At 38.7% G+C, this 14,869-nt stretch overlaps 1 long non-coding RNA gene across 2 annotated transcripts; it reads left to right on the top strand.

The window, feature by feature from the left end:
• Positions 1-858: 858 nt before the first annotated feature.
• On the top strand, positions 859-13,541 carry LOC121882799. 2 transcript variants are annotated; one of them, XR_006092161.1, is made up of 3 exons: positions 859-1,187; positions 1,937-2,012; positions 13,326-13,541. It is a non-coding gene; the product is annotated as an uncharacterized LOC121882799 (long non-coding RNA). The 2 variants fall into 2 exon arrangements; XR_006092160.1 differs by having other exon boundaries at positions 859-2,012.
• Positions 13,542-14,869: the final 1,328 nt, after the last annotated feature.

Consider the following 14,869-nt stretch of genomic DNA (forward strand, 5'->3'; position numbering starts at 1 on the left):
ACCTATTCTCTATTGTAGATACAGAGAAACAGCAACAAGCACCTCTCACTGTTACCAAGATAACCTGTGCTTTTTTTCCAGCCTTACTATTCTTTATCTTTCAAAGCTAACTTGCACTGCGTTCAACATTTGATCAAACTACTGTACAGAGCACTTAACTTCAACTTTCCTTCAACATTTATTTGGTTTGTTTGTTGCTATTGTTGTTGCTTATGTAGCTCATGTGCACAAATCCCAGACCCCAACTGTCAGTAAAACATATACGCTCTCATTTTGTTGGGTTCACTGCACCGGACTGAAGAGTGGACATGTCGAATAAACATCCACAGCACGTAAGCTGCTCCGTCTATCTTAAATAGCTCTTTTCAAAGCACTGTTGCAAAATACAGAGAGAAATATAAATAAATAAGCAAGGCAAGAAACAAAGATAAACCATGAAAGGGATGTCAGAAGCATTTTGACAAAAGGTAATTAAATGTGCTTAATAATTACTTTTAGGAAGTTATTTAAAGTGTGATGGAGAATTAGCCCAGGCATGATTTTTAATTCACTATTTATTGAAAAAACCAATGAGAACCTGCATGTTTACCCCAGGCTCTATTCCCATCATGTTCACCATGATGTGTTAGAATAGTTACAGCAGCAATATGACTGCAACTTGGTTTTAATGTGTTTTTTGAAAATAACTGGAGTGTTGAGCATATCTGCAATATAGCAGACAGTCTCAGCTTAAAAAAAAATACATTCTTTGGTTTTCATTGGTAACAATTGTGATGGAAGGAAAAAAATACAAATATGCTGAATAGTAAAATCTTAATATCTTTTATTACCAAGTAGAAAAGGATGCAGGAAAACAGACAAACCTGGAAACAAAAAAAAGCAAAGAATGAGAACAAACAAAGCCAAAGAAATAAGGTGTGAATGACGTGCAGATGGTTACACAGAAAACACAAGACAAGCAGGAGACACATAGGCATCCTCCATGTTTTATCTCCACATAGCACTGCAGTCCAAACTGGTGTCTCCCAGGGACCCTGTCTCCCTTTTTCTTCTGATTGGTAATGAGGCACAGCTGCCTTATAGTGGGCCCAGCAGGCAGGGCCTTGATTGCTGCCGCTTACTTGAGCAGGCAAAATGTGGCAACGATGACTGGATTGCAATGTGAGTGCAAGAACGGAGGACTTTTGGTAATGAAGAGATCCCAATCTTGGTTATTATGATTCAGGACTGTATTCTCAGCTCCACTAAATACGGTTCACAAGTATTTCTGTCCTGCTTATTATGTTTTCACTGGCAGTGAATGTGGTAGGCTTTTTTGTACAGGCTGTTCTTTCTGGATAATGGTTTCAGGGTGAATATAGAAAGTTGCACAGATGCAGTGCTGAAAGTGGACTGGAACATTTGCATGTTGCATTTGCACTTTTTTCATACAAGAACATGAAACTATGAATCACAATTTTGCTGACAGTGATTCTTGTGGATTGTCCACATACCATTATCTCTGGTTGATATAAAATTTGCCATCATATCCACTTAATTTATCTTTGTCCACAACTGATGAATTTGAAAGTGATCGGAGTCTTGGTGTGTATCAGCAGGAGCTGACTCAGTTGCAAATCTGCCAGTCTTACTTTATTCCTTCCTGCTGGCATGACAAAGTTATTACTTCTTACCATCCTGCAGTTTGTCAGTTCGAGTCAACATGGCTGAGATCACAAGAGGCTAACAGAAAACAATGACCACAAGTGATGCTGTTGGGATGAAGTGAATGGAGGATGAATGTGATTGTTTTTGTTTATTTGTTTTCTGCGTGGCCCCTCCTCCTCACAGCTGTCAGCTTGACTGTCTGGGGGTGGCAGTTTACCTCAGTATATTTGGATTCTCAGGCTGTTGTTGTTTGGATATGAATCATGAATCCTTTTCTCATTCCCTTCAGGAGATGCTGGGTGCCAGTTGCTATGGCTACAGTACATCGTGGCACAGAGAGACACCTTGCAAGATAAATTTGACCAGTAAGATTTATTTCTTTTGTCTGTCTTTCTGTCTTTCACTCATGTTGTTCTGGGTGGTCCATAGCCTCTTTCACTCTTCAGCGCCTTGTGAATAAATCTTATATTACATTGATGATGTGTTGTGAGGAGTGTTTGAGTGTAAGATTGACAAGGTCACATTTTCAAGGTTTGTTTTTTCTCTGTTATACTTTTAAACTATTTTTTATTACAATTTTACCATAGTAGGTCTTAAAGTCCAACTGAAATTAAATGGCCTATTTTAGTCTACTACAGCATACGTATCTACTCTTTAAATCGCTTCTCCTGTGCTCTCCTTTGAGAAAAAATCAGAAACCAAAAGGGAAAAATTTATATTTTAAATTCTTTGGTTTGGTGACTGTGCCCGCTAGTTTTACATTATTTCAATTAAATGCCTTTCTGCTATCTGTTTACGTAGCTGGAGTTCTTATTTCAATACAGCAAATCAAATCTTGGATCGATCAATCATCGGCAGAGCAGACAGTCAAACTAAGCCTGATAGCATCCTGCCACAAACTCTGAACAACAACCCACATTCCTGCTAAAGTCTCCTTATATATCTCCTTATCTAACTTACAAACACGAACACGTCTTGTCCTGCACCTTTAGGTTGTTGAATAAGCTACCAGACAAACATTCACCGTTGTCTCCGTTTCTTATGGTGTACTAGTAGCCTGCAAGCTAATGGAAATAAAACAAGCCCCCTGCTGGGACAAAAAGGAGCATTCCCAATGTTTTTCTTTATTCTAATAATACAAAACTATTAACAATACATTTAGAGAAACATTTTGACATAATTTTTCACTGCAAAAAGGGTTGACTAAATATGACTTCAGTTAGACTTCAATTAAACGTACATTGGAAGTTAGATAAAACATATATTATAAAAGACATGGAATTTTTACATGGAATGATGAGAGCTGTCATATATATATATATATATATATATATATATATATCAGCAATATCACACAAGAGGGAGTGCTGTCGTACTGAATATCAGCTGTGTGTCGTAGGCCGCAGGCCGAGTGTCGAAGATAATCAGAGCCATGCTGATGTTCAGTACAACAGCATGAGCTCGAGTGTGATATTGCTTTCACACAACAATTCTACAAGTGCCATTTATTAGTTAACAGTAATAAGTGACAGCAGTTAATGATTTATTTATTTATGTAATCATTTACATCACTCCTCCAATACAAATAATTCCATGACTGGACTGTTGCCAAACAACACGAACATTTTCCTGTGCACTAGCTTGCCGCTACTTTGTATCACATACATTTATCACAATTCACATCGTAGTCTCTGTATGTTTATATAAAGCATCTCACCTATGCCCACTCACTGCCATGATCTCCCTCGCCTCAAGTCCCGCATTAGACAGTTTCTGTATGGCAGTGGCTCTCAGGCTGTGGTTGGTGTAAGATGTGTGTGTCCCTGCCTCTTTGCACATCCTGGGTAACATCTGTGACAGCTGGTTAACTCCCAGGGGAATGGCGGTATACCAGAAGCTGTCTGTTGGAACTGTTACCCTCCTGGGCTGCAAATAGAGGGCTTTTGCACCAGGCAGAATTTTGCTCAGGAATTTTTCGAGAGACGCTACTGGGCAGAGGGGATTTTCTCGCTCCTCAAACGTAGCACCCCTCTGATTTTCTCTCTGTCTCTCTCCAGTGGGTCTTTATGATTTTTTTCTTTCTTCGTTGAATGGTGAAATACTTTGCTCCATTCTCGTCATGTTTTAGGAGTCAGGTTTGAGATCCTGATTCCCCTCTTTGCCCCTGCGTCCAAAGTGTAATTGAATATTGTACCAGACCTTGTTCAGTAAATCTTTTGGATTGTCTGGACTTAGTGTTGCAGAATATTTTAAGATGTGCTGGTCTTCGGGTGAAATCGGGGGGTGGTGTATTGTTATGTCTTTCCTGGCACTTCTAATCTCTTTTACAACACCTTTGAAAACATTATCAGCTGATATGAAATCTGGGTCCTGCAATAAATTCCATGAACAGCTAATCGGAAGCTCATTGATATAATAATTTAAACCAAGCCCAAGGTAGCTGCTGATGCTGTAGAGCTCCCCTTTAGTTATCCAGATAGATCCATGAAACGGCCTCAAGACTGTATTCAGCTTGGTCTTCTTAACAGACTGAATGTCAGTATTTATATTTTTAAGACTTAGCCAAGTCTGAAAACTGTTCAAAGCCCATGTTGTTTGCCTTACACTGCTAGCTTCAGTGTGTCTTTTGTTAGCTTGCTCTTCTCTAGTTTGTCAAGGCCAGCTGATGTCACATGAGCAAACCTGGAAGTTTGCACTTAAGTATCCAAGTTTCTTTCCTTCCCTTCATCCTCATCTGACAACCATTTACAATTTAACTCAAATGTTATTTGTGGAAATATGTTCATCTTTGCGGTGCAAAGTTTATTACAATCTAAGATAAATAAGTAAAAAACCTGTAAAGCAGAGTGATACATGTATACATAAAAGTCCCAGTGCTGTTGTAATCTATATAAGCAGTCAAGGAATGCCTCTACATATTAGTCCATCTTACCTAACCTACACTTGAGATTACTATGTTGTGCAAATATGTTAATTATCCTGCTGTTTGCCTGACATAATTTCCTCCTTTTTCATGTTTTTCTTCATGTGCGTTGCTATTTGAAGCATACCACAATTTTTTAGGGTTAGGAGGGTATTCTTGGAATTTGGGTTCAGTCGTTGGAATATGGAATATGATCAGGGTTAGGATCGTATTCCTGGAATTGGATTCAGTCTTTGGAATATGCCCAGAGACTCATTAGGGGGCAATTGTATTTTTCCATGGAGGAATACTTAATCACTTCCAAACTGAACTGCAGTTTAGAGAATCAGACGCACCCAACCCTAGCCCTTGTGTTTTTTCATGAAGATGGAACGGGTCCTCAATCACAGCGACAGAGATGGGGCTCCAAACACGAGTCAAGCACTGCTTTCCCAAGGCCCAGTTATTGCACGCTGACTCTGATCTCCAGAGTGGGAAACTCTCTGGCGATACTTCAGCGGCTCAACTCAGTCACCTCTGAAGATGTGAAGGAGGTCCACCATTCCATCTAAGCTTACTCGACCTCAGCTCGACTGATTTCAGATTTTTCAGGTCTATTTAAAACCTTCTGTTACTGAACTGGTGACATGAGGTCATACAAGAGTATCGAAGAGTATCATCTGTGAGATCACAAACCAAGCTTTAGCCTGTAATAATATCCAAACTGAGACATCATCAGTGAGGTCACAGAAAGGGCTAATACTTTAGAACAATGACAATTTGGAAGTGATCAAGTATTCCGCCATGGAAAAATACAGTTACCCCAAAAATGAGTCTCTGGGCTTATTCCAAAGACTGAATCCAATTCCAGGAATACGATCCTAACCCTGACCATATTCCATATTCCAGAGACTGAACCTAAATTCCAAGAATACCTTCCGAACCCTAAAAAATTGTGAGGGTATGCTTCAAATAGCAACACACATGAAGAAAGACATGAAAAAGGAGGAAATTATGTCAGGCAAGATAATTAACATATTTGCACAGCACAGTAATCTCAAGTGTAGGTTAGATAAGATGGACAATATTCCCTACATAGGTGCTAATTAAACACGCCAAAGAAGAACAAACCAGAAACAACTTACACTATGTCAGAAACGTTGCCGCTGCTCAGCCTACCCACTACTGTGGGTACAGTATTTAAACCAGCCAATGGGGGGCTGCAGCATATCTGGGAATCGTGTGACACAATTTGTACCCAACTAATATCAGAACTTGTATAGATCAATGAATTCTGAACTTCCTATTTCCACAGTCCAATTACAATTCCAGCCTTTCTAACATCATATTTAAATTTATTATCATTATTATCTGTCATGTAGATGTCCAATCAACCTTCACTCTTCAACCACATTTTGCCCATTGATTAATTAATGGAGATCGTTTTCGATCTCAGCTACGATGTCCCCAAGATCTGACTGAACTTATTACATCATCTATGAGATAATGACAGGATGTGGATAAGCCTGTTTCAACTCACTGATGATGTCATGGTTCTAAGGTATTAGCCCTTTCTGTGACCTCACAGATGAAGTCACAGTTCACATTGAATCGTAGGCTTTGATCCTCTTGTATGACCTCATGTCACCAGTTCAGTAACGGAAGATGGAATGGTGGACCTCCTTCGCATCTTCAGAGGTGACTGAGTTGAGCCGCTGAAGTATCGCCAGAGAGTTTCCCACTCTGGAGATCAGAGTCAGCGTGCAATAACTGGGCCTTGGGAAAGCAGTGCTTGACTCGTGTTTGGAGCCCCATCTCTGTCGCTGTGATTGAGGACCCGTTCCATCTTCATGAAAAAACACAAGGGCTAGGGTTGGGTGCATCTGATTCTCTAAACTGCAGTTCAGTTTGGAAGTGATTAAGTATTCCTCCATGGAAAAATACAATTGCCCCAAAATGAGTCTCTGGGCATATTCCAAAGACTGAATCCAATTCCAGGAATACGATCCTAACCCTGATCATATTCCATATTCCAAAGACTGAACCCAAATTCCAAGAATACCCTCCTAACCCTAAAAAATTGTGGTATGCTTCAAATAGCAACACACATGAAGAAAGACATGAAAAAGGAGGAAATTATGTCAGGCAAACGGCAGGATAATTAACATATTTGCACAGCACGGTATAGGTCAGATAAGATCGACAATATTCCCTACACAGGTGCTAATTAAACACTGCAAAGCAGAACAAACCAGAAACTACTTACACTATGTCAGAAACGCACCGCACTTCAGGTATTTACTCTCTAAAGCCTGCTGCACTCCAACTGCTCAGCCTACCAACAACTATAGGTACATTAATTAAACCAGCCAATAGGTGGCTTCCAAAGACTGAACCCAAATTCCAAGAATATGATCCTAATTCCAAAAAATTGTGAAGCTATGCTTAAAATATCAATGCACACGAATAATGACATCAAAAAGAATAAACTTCATGAGGCAAGTGGCAGGATAATTCACATATTTGTATGGCATAGTAATCTCAAGTCTTACCTAATAAGATATATATAAAGGTGATCAAGCATTCAGACCTGTACTGGTTTTTCCTTTATTTATATATTTATATATATATATATATATATATATATATATATATATATATATATATATATACACACACTTTATTATTGTTATATTATATATATACATATTGTATGTTATTTACTCTGTTTGTAGCACCTACACCAAGCTCCTGAAACAAAGTGTTTAGCTCAGTAGTTTGAGGCGCAGTGCTGGTTAAGTATGTGGGTTGAATATTGGGTGCAAACATTCACAGGCTCATATCACCATTGTGCATGTACCTGCATTATTTGCATAGATCATAGATATTTACATAGAGTCAGTGGGTGAGCTGGGTTGGTACAGTAGACTATTGACAATAACCAATACGTATTTTGTGTGAGAAGGGGCTGTGTAAATGTCGGAGTTTACAGAAGAAATTGCAGAAGCATCATCAAACATTCAATTTGATTAAAGTTCTGCTAGCATGATTACCTGCTATAATGGATGTGCCTGATTGAAAGACTGTTAATTAATTTCCACAGCCCAAAAACTTAACATAACACAGGCACACACACACACACACACACACACACACACACACACACACACACACACGCACACATATACACACACACCACACACACACACACACACACACACACACGCACACATATACACACACACCACACACACACACACACACACACACACACAGGATGTTTGATTATCAAAACCTGGCATGGGTGTGGTGAGCAAAAATGAGGCGTTGTGCCGTTTGATTGGCTGCCTTGGCCTTCCTGAACGGCTTATGGAGGTACTAGGTGCCTCAAGCCCTCCCTCTGTGAACAGGACAACACATTTGTCAGCTAACTGAAACAGCTCATCTAAATTTAAAATGTAATTTAAGAACCATTCAAATGTATAAGCCGCAATGCACCTCACAATATTAACAATTTACCATCACGCTCTCAGCATGAATGTTGGTCACCTGGGAAGATGGTTGTGGTTATGTGTGTGTGTGTGTGTGTGTGTGTGTGTGTGTGTGTGTGTTGGGGGGGTGGTGGTCCCAACATTCGTGTAAGTGTGTGTTTTGATGAACTGCAGCCTTTTTTTTTTTTTGCATTTGTTCAACATCCTCCTGAGATTTGGCCAAACTCAAACACCCTGACACTACTATGTATTGGCAGATATTCAACCCTCAGGCAGGAAAAGGATTAAAAAGCTGACTGTTTGCTCTAGTATCCAAGGACTCTTCATTATGTATCTTCTGCCTCTTTTCAAATCACTGATGCAAGAAGTATGCTTTCATATGACAGAGAGAGAGAGAGAGAGAGAGAGAGAGAGAGAATATACTGTATGTGTGTTGTGGAATGAAGATCCTTGTACTGTTATGTTCAAACAAAGGTTTCCACAGCAACCACATGCACCATTAGTCCCCTTATCAAAACTCAGAGATGAAGCGCCTCAATTACCCTTCATTCTCATGCACACATACACACATGCACTCTTAACCCTCAGATCTGCGAGGGTATCTCAGCCTTTGATTGAGGATCACTTTGTACGGATAGTTCCGCTGTATGTCAAAGGACGATATGGAGGAGTTGATCTGTTTGACTGAGAAGAGGCTCTCAAGGCCGAGCGACAATGGCCGATTTATTGGAAAACAGTGTTGCAACAGAAAAAAAAGAAAAGACAAGTGGTCTGCATATTGATAAGATTAGATTCTGCTTCAGGTTACAGCACTTAACAATAGGAATTGCAGCTGCTGTTTAACTCAAACCAGTCTTGACAGACAATTCCTTGATGTTTCATTTGTTCATGGCTGCACCTCTAAAAATCTCGTCAGTGCACTAGTAGATAAAACTGTATAGGTGGAGGAAAGGGCAGAGAAAGATAACGTAATTCAGTTTAAGAGGAGTATATTATTGGTTCATTTTTAAAAATTTGCTTCTAGCAATAAGCCTCAAGGTATGCAGATTGGTTTGTCAGCTTACTGCTGTGCTTTTGCCAGCTCCCAAGATGCTAGATTTTATCTTTATTATTTATGGCTCACAGAAGCTTACAGTCATGAAGTACACAAAAACGTAGAGAAACATTACAAACTGGATTTGTGCATTGTTAATATGAAAATAGTATCCAGTAATTTATCTATCATGAGCTAAGCCACTAAGAGAATGAGGAATTCAATCATGCCTTTTTAATTAATTTCCATAAACTCTATATGTAATAATGAAATATTTTGAATTAAATTGATTTTGCACAAATAGGTGATTAGCTGCTTTTGTTATTTACCTATTACCCCCCCCCCCCCCCCCCCCCCTCCCCCCTCTAGTTTTAACTCTTGTTTCTTAATATGTTAAAAAAACAACAACTTTTAAACTCTGTCTACAAGTTTTTCTACTTTCAGGTCATATAAAGTCACACATGCACACAAGAGGAGACACAAACCACACAAACTGTACTGTATATGCACACACAGTCCCTCGTCCCTCATCCTGGCATAAGTTGACAATCTGGGGATTGCACTGTCATCAGAACAAATCCAACTCAAAGCATCCAAGTTCTCATCTGGACAGACAGCCGTCTCAGCTCATCAGGTCAGGGGCAGCAGACTGCTGGGCTTAGTAGTGATACCCTGAATTCAGGCTATTGGGCTGAATACCAGTAGTCATCCTGTATATCCTTCTGACTAGATTAAAATGAATGAAAATAAGAAGGAAATGGGTTATTTGACTGTGTCCTGTATATGGGTTGAATAGATGTTGAAATGAGAATAAATTAACCTCTAGTATAATCCCACACAACATGCAATTTTTGGGTTCTGTTACAATTTTATGTTAATTTTCCTGAATTTCCTTTTAACTACTTATGGTTCCTACCGCTGTACAGAAGGGAATGTCTCTCTTTGAACTGAGGTTTCTTCCATTTTCTGCCACACCACCACCTTGGTTGGTCCATGCCATCGGTCCAGAAATATATCAACTAATGTTCATTGGATTGCCATGAAATTGTGTACAGATATCCATGGTGCACGGATGATATGTATGTATGTTTGCCTGAATTTTCCTCTAGCACCACTAACAAATCTAAATTTTCACTTATACTGTGAAATAGCTAGAAAATCTACTGGATTGGCACAAAATTTTATACACACATTTAATAGTCCCCAGATTATTAATCCTAATGACTTTAGTGATGCCTTGTCTTTTCCTCCAGCTCCGCCAGCAGCTTGACATTTTTGGTTCAGACTGAAATGTCTTTGACAGTATTGGATGGATTGCCATGAAATATGCTACAGACATTCATGTCCCCCTCATGATAAATTGTGACTGTGGTGATCCCCTCACTGTTCATCTTGCACCATCATCTGGTGAAAATTTTAATTATGTCTAATTTAGTTTATGACCAAATATATGCAGAATCAATAAAATTCTCCTCAGCCTCAGCTATAGTGTTTTGTGCTAAATAGCTAATGTTAGCATGCTTGCATGTTAAGAAATTCTAATAAACATGGTAAACATTATACCTGGTAAACATTGGCATGTTAGCATTGTCATTGTGAACATGTGAGCATGCTGACATTAGCATGTAGCTCAAAGCATCGCATCACTTAAGGCCTTCAGACAGACTTGAGCCCTCTGTGAAAAGCCCTCTCATGCATTTGAATGAGAGCACTCTGTGGGCGTGGCAGGGGTGTCAACACACCAGGCTCCAGCTGTCCAGCGAAAAACTTGAACTAGGCTCAACTTTTGCTGGAAGGCCGCTTGCTCATTCCTGGTAGAGTACTTTGTCACATGATGAACGTCATATTTTACTGTTGACCTTGTGACCGTTGTGATGGAAGATAAAAAAGTTGATGCCCTTACAACTCACGGGTACTTAAAAAAACACCAATGTGGTCCCCCATGTTGTTGCAAGTCTGTTTTTAGAGTGAATCACCGGGAAGTACAGTTTTACAGTTCTGCTAACCTGGCTCTTAGTCTTGTTGTCCTGTGACATCTTTTACAAATGAAATAAAAGTGCTTTCCTTGTGGTTTCTTCCATTTTTCCCTTACATACAATGTTTTTTCTGCAGAGATTTCCTTGTCTTCTTGGAAAGCAGAGTGGGTGACCTTGTTGTAGGTTTTTAAGGCCCCTTGAGTTATTGTAGATGATATTAGGACATAAACTTGACTGGATTGGACTTTAAGATGTTGATAATACAATAAATACAAACCAACCACACCGAGCTATTGTAGTCATCATTCCCTTTATGAATATAAATCACCTTGTCAGCTGTGTCTGTAATGAGCTAGCGTAGCTAGACAATAGCCAGAGCTACAAAAAAAAAACAGCCGATACAGAGCAATGATCGAACTGTGTGACCTGTTGACCTAATGGCATTGTTGACCTTCCTTTTGAAGATTTAAATTTCCACACAGTAGCGCTTCTCACACAAGGATCACTCGACTAGTATATGAGTACAAAGACTGTAAGACCTCTCAGATGTGTTTCTATTCAAGCCTTGAAAGAGTGAGTAAAAGAAGCAAAGTCTCTAAAATATATTGAAACATACACACACAAACAATTGTGTGTACACATTAACATGCACCTCCAAAACTAACACACACACACAAATAGCCTCACAAACATATCACCATGGTATCTACAGATTGATTGATGGCTGACAGATCTGCTGTGCTAAGCTTCTAATATTTATCATATACTCTGTGGTCTCTCATCTTCTGCCACATGTTCATCGACCCAGTGCCCCTGCTGTCATTCACGTGTGTGTGTATGTGTGTTCATGTCAACTTTTGTCATTATGCTCTCATGGACATTGAGGTACAAGTCGAAATTGCTGCTTTACTTTACGCCTGACATTGCAATCTTTTATTTTTTAACAATTTTATTTAAACCTCATGTAGCATTTTACCGTCAATAAATTATTGATTCTGAGACATAAGATAAACAAATGAGGTCATCAACAAGAGAAGTGAGAACCTCATTGTGTCCCACAGGATTGGATTTTATAGGAAAATGGCTAGATTGTTTTACAGTATGTCATGTACTGTATCGTTGCTCAATACATAAACTAATTTTACTTAACAATTAATGCAGAATGTCATTACTAGCACTGCAGTTTCATCATGATCCAGAATCATATTCACTCCCATCACGGCTAGTGGACAAGGAGCAACACACTCATTAAAATGCTATTTTTGTGCAAACAAAATGATATACACTTCACCTAAACTGTGTATGAATGAAATTGCCACTTTTATCACTTCACTGCTCATTCACCCAACTCCATGACCTTATTAAACAATAGTTGGATAGAAATGGTTCAGTGCTCCAGAGTGTGTGCATGTACACACATACACTGCATGCACAATTGTTAAGCATGTGAGTATTGTGACCTTATCATTATTTCTAGGCACATTTCCAAATTCCAAACCATATAAACTTGAATGCTTATTGGATTTAATCATTTTCAGGTGATATGTACTGTATTTGTGTAATGAGGGAGGGTGTGTTTTAAAGTGATTAACACCTTATATTAATGTGTGCATGATTATTAAGCAGATTCATTGCCTCTGGTAAAATGGGCCAAAAAAGAGATTTAACTGACAATGAAAAGTAAAAAATTGTAAAATGCCTTTCAGATGGATGCAATACTCTTGAAACAGCTAAACCATTGAGGTTTTTTAAAATGGCGGTTGCCGGTGCTGAATGGGACGGTGCTCATGTGTTTGCCTAATCAACATACACTTACATCTGGACCAATCACCATACACTTACGTCACTCAAGGTTCCTCTTGTGCTGGTACCTACCCTGAAATAGGAGCTAAAAAAGACCCTCAAAATGGCGTTCTAAGAACTACGGTTGTTGCCAGTTTCTGCATTTGGGAGGCTGTGGTTGCTGCTTCCGTGAAAGTTGATCATGAACAGATCAAGAAACTGCAGTTGTTGAAAAGAAGGGTGGCTATATTGATCACTGAATATTTTATAACTTTGCATACTTATATATTCCCCTGAAAAAGACAAAACTCACTTTTCCTTTGTTAAACATTCAGGTTTGAGGTTCAATAACATTTTTGATTGACTGAGAGCATTGTATTTGTTCAACAATACAATCCTAGGTGTACAATCCTGAGGAATACAATTTGCCTAATAACTGTGCACACACTGTATGTGCAAGTATTGTATTAATGTATTTGTTGTGTTTACTACAGCACCAGCTTTAGGGGCTCCATGCTGTTGAAGGCCTGTGGGTCCAACATCTGCTCACTGCTGGTGGAAGACTTGAAGCCCACTCTAGCACACTTATTACATCTTCCTTTCCTCTTTCCTTTAATACCAGCTCTCTTCTTCCTCGCAGTGTCCCTCTTCTTGTCCTTATTTCCTCTTCCCCCATGTTCCCCCATGAGTTCATAAACTGTACAGAAGCATGTGTTCTCCTTATGTTATCATAGGGCAAAAGGTATGGGACATAGCATTGAAAGTCAAAACTGCATCAAGAATTACAGAGAGCAGATGACCTAACAAATGGATGTAATAAGTAGCTGTAGATGGGTTTTAATGGTTTTCAATTGTCTATGAGTATTAGAAGATTTCTACATTCAAAGAGGTGCTTCAGTGTAAATGGCGTCAAAGTAGTTTTCAACATTGTTCTGGATTTAAAAGACAAAATCCAGGATATATCAGGAATATTACTCCAGGAAACGTTATAAAACACTGGTATTTTGACATGGTCATATGCTACCAATACCAAAACTGTTAAGGAAAACGCCTCAACTAGCAAATATCACCGGTAAAATTGTTGGCAAGCCCTAGATGCAACTATCAAATCAGAAATATGTATTAAATAATAAAACTCTTCAGATTTTAAGTGATCCTTCCCACCCTTTGCACCTGCAATTTATGCTCTTATAAGTACAAATCATTTGTGCCAAATGTACAATAGTGGCGGCTGGTGACTCAAAAAATTGGGGAGGACAGGAGGAAAACCAACATGGAATCTTACAACAAACCACATCAAACTATATCATTGTCCCACCTGATGAAATCCGAGGGGTAGGGGGAAATTTTATATGATAATAAAACAATTTCCTTTCAAAAACAAAAACCCCTGAGTGCTGAAAAGGCTGCTTCTTTAAAGACATTTAGCATATACATATTGTCTCTAAACAAAGAAGAGCTCATTTTAGCCATGGAGTGGTTCAAATGTGTCATTTTACCAACAAAGTGAAATTCAAATTTATAGTACTGTTCTATTGTGACAACAAATTTATGTTCTCATCAAAAACAGACAACATATCACATGCTTTACACGTGTTTCCTATGTATTTTTAAAGCTTATAGTGTGATACAGGTTCAGATCAGTGCTGAATATTAGAAAGACTGAACATTAAAAACATTCACAGATCTAAAAGTATAGGTTCACATCAGAAAGTATTAATGCATGTATCAAATACATGACTTACACACTCTGATCTATGTGCACGACATACAAAATATAGTCTACAAAGCTGACATGTTAACACTAGGGGTGTTAACATGAACACAAAACTCACGGTTCGGATCGTATCACGGATTTGAGTCACGGATCAGATCATATTAGGATCAGTGAAAATAAGGGGGAGACAAATAAAACTTTGTTTTCCATTTATTCTATAACACACTTAGCCAGAAACAGCAAGGAACTTTTGCTCATGGTCTTAAATGAAAACAACATTTAAGATGTCCAATGTTTAAATAAAGTAAAATAAAATATATA

Source organism: Thunnus maccoyii, chromosome 2, assembly GCF_910596095.1.
Source record: "Thunnus maccoyii chromosome 2, fThuMac1.1, whole genome shotgun sequence".
NCBI lineage: Eukaryota > Metazoa > Chordata > Actinopteri > Scombriformes > Scombridae > Thunnus > Thunnus maccoyii.